The sequence below is a fragment of the Hordeum vulgare genome, chromosome 7H, assembly GCF_904849725.1.
Source record: "Hordeum vulgare subsp. vulgare chromosome 7H, MorexV3_pseudomolecules_assembly, whole genome shotgun sequence".
NCBI classification, from domain to species: domain Eukaryota; kingdom Viridiplantae; phylum Streptophyta; class Magnoliopsida; order Poales; family Poaceae; genus Hordeum; species Hordeum vulgare.
Genome location: NC_058524.1, coordinates 174,073,921 through 174,076,866, shown reverse-complemented (window position 1 = coordinate 174,076,866; position 2,946 = coordinate 174,073,921).

The window sequence follows — 2,946 nt, the reverse complement described above, 5'->3', positions numbered from 1 at the left end:
ATGCCATGCGTACGTGTGTCTTACTTGATATGTATGGGGTTCGAATACCTAGTCGTGAACTTTAGTAGCACTCCTTACAAGGAAATGCCCCTTTGTGATCCAACGAGCCTTGGTAGTTCGCTACTGCTCCGGACACATTGGTTGACCGGCATGTGTCCTTCTTAGCTGCTGTGTCTGTCCCCTTTGGGGAAATGTCACGCGACGTAATGGAGTCCTTGTAGCTTGCTACGACTCGTCTACGTTCGTTGATGACCGACACCTGCTTTGTTGGGTCATGTATGCATGTCCTTGTGCAGAACTGCCACTTTGGTTTATGACTAGACATGTCGATCCGGGTTCTTTGACATTGGAATGCTAGCGACACTATCGCATACGTGAGTCAAGAGATGCAAACGGTCCCGGCTAAGGTAAGGCTGCAGCCGTGGAGTTAACCGTGCGTGAGACCACAAAGGGATGCGATGTGTTACAGGCTGGATTCCTATGGCTTAGGATCGGGGTCCCGACAGCGTTGGTATCAGAGCCTGACTGACTGTAGGATTACTAAGCCAAACTGGTCGAAGTTGAGTCTAGAATTTCTTAGTTATATATAGGGGAATTGTTTGTGTAAGGGAACATAACACTCTTGTTCTCTTCTCAAGATATTCTATTCTGGTCATCCTCGTCTTTTCTGCGGGAATTAAGGACTAGGTTACTCATCTTCTCCTAGGCTCGGATTTTTGATCGGTAGATTATAGGACTACGGGTCGAGAGATATTGGGTTTCTTTTATTCCTAGGAAGCAGGAAGTAAGTTTGGTGACCAGAGAATTGAACTTGATAGTTGAGTGGTTACGCTATTCTATTTTGGGTTGTCTCAAATTTGTTTTTGAGCATTTACAACCGTTATGCTGCCTAATTTTGCATTCAGAGCTCTAATGCTTTTGCATTACTCTCTATTTACAGATGCCTGGTCGTCCTTCTCGTCAGGTGGTACGTCTGACCAGGTGAATTGATGTGCCGGGTCATACGGCCATGCTGGTTAGGGTGATGTCGGTGTGCGGTTACCGCTGGTACCCCGAGTACACAATGGAGGAACAGTACCGAGACTTCAACCAGAGCCAGTACATTTGCACTGTTAGGGTATTTCCAGACTACCCTGGAGCGGAGAAGCCAATCCATTGGTCCTATGGGTTGGGGGTCACCGTTGACATGGCAGTACAGGATGCTGCCTATTCAATGCTGACTATTATGAGAGCGAGACATGCACTGCTACAGAATTCAGAGTTCTGCTATGTTCCGGCCTCTCAGTCTGGTGAAGAGGGATACCTCAGTGGAGTCTATTTTGATTCTTCTATGGAGGATCCACTTCTGCAGTCCACTGTTGAGATGCTAGAGAACAGAGACAAGGATGCTCGTGCTCTCCGCATGGAGCTTTATGCTACCCGTGCCCGTCTGTGGACAGCTTTGACGCAGCTGACACCGGTAGTCCAGACAGGGTATGGAGAGATGGAGATGCTGAACCCTGTTAGGACCCATCTTCCGGCCCACGTTGACTGGCCAACTATAGGAGGAGTTACACCTCTTCGGGGACCCCTCTTACCACCGGTCAGGGGACCAAGGCCACATCCGTGTCCTTACGGATCCCAGGGATCTCAGGCTAGAGTGTTTCCTGATCCGCAGGTTGAGCTTCCAGGTCATGGAGGTAACCTCTATGAGATGTTCTATGCGGATGCCTGAGCTATGAGCGGAAGGATAGTATGGTAGTAGCCGTATGTTCACAGTCCTGCGTGACTTGTGGAGTATGGTAGTAATGTGAAACGAATTCCGGAGGCCTAGATAAATAATGTATAGGAAGCTTGTAAGCCTCTGATGAGTAGTTCCACCATTTCAGTAGTTTGCTCTTCGGGTAAGCTTGTACTGAACTATGTAAGGGTGTGTATGAACCATGGTGTATATATAGCAGTTGCTTGTTACCATGTTGTTCGGATATTCATTTCCGCATTCCGTGTGTTCAGTACATTCTTAATCCATAGTTAGTAATGATATGATATTGGTCTAAGCTATGAGTTTGTTTGTCAGGATGGTGTTCACCAGGTTGAACCGTGCCCCTGCTCATGAGCAAGGTGAGGGTAGTCAAGCTTCGCAGGAAGACCTGCCTCACCCACCTTCTCTGGTAGAAGTGATGCTTGAGGCAGAAAGAAACAAAAGGGAGACCAACCGACTGCTAGAGCGTATTGAGCAGAATATGGCTCGACAGCCTAGGAATGCTGCAGTGTCCCTCAATGACTTTGTGAAGCTGAATCCTCCAAAGTTTCATCATTCCATCGATCCCCTCGACGCTGATGACTGGCTGTGCAGCATTTCACGCAAGATTCGCTCTGTGAATGTGTCTGAGGCCGACAAGGTGACCTTTGCGGCGTATTTCCTGGAGGGACCCGCCAATCTGTGGTGGGAGAATTTGAAGCTATGCGTCCCGCTGAACCAGTGGCCACATGGGCAGACTTCAGTGCAGCTTTTCGTCTGCACCATATTCCAGAGGGCCTGATGGACAGAAAGAGAGAGGAGTTCTGTGCCTTCACTCAGGGCAAGTTGTCTGTGGATGCCTATAGTCGCGAGTTCGGTAACCTCGCCCGCTATGCAACAGAGGAGGTGTCTACTGACGCCAAGAAGCAAGCAAGATTCCGTAAGGGTCTGAGCCCTGAGCTCCGTCGAGATCTGCGCCTCCATGAGTGTGCAAGTTTTCAAGCCCTGGTCAACAAAGCGATCAGTGCGGAGACTGGTCATTCTGACTTCGAAGCCACAAGGAAGCACTCCCGTGACTTTGGCTCATCTTCTGGTTCCGCGTTTCAAAAACGCAGGCTGTGGGTTCCAAACAGTTCTGTGCCGCCAAGATACACTCCGAGGCCATCCTACTGGCGCCTCAGACGAATCAGGCCAACCCTCCATCAAAAGCTTATGGTGGTCCAGCT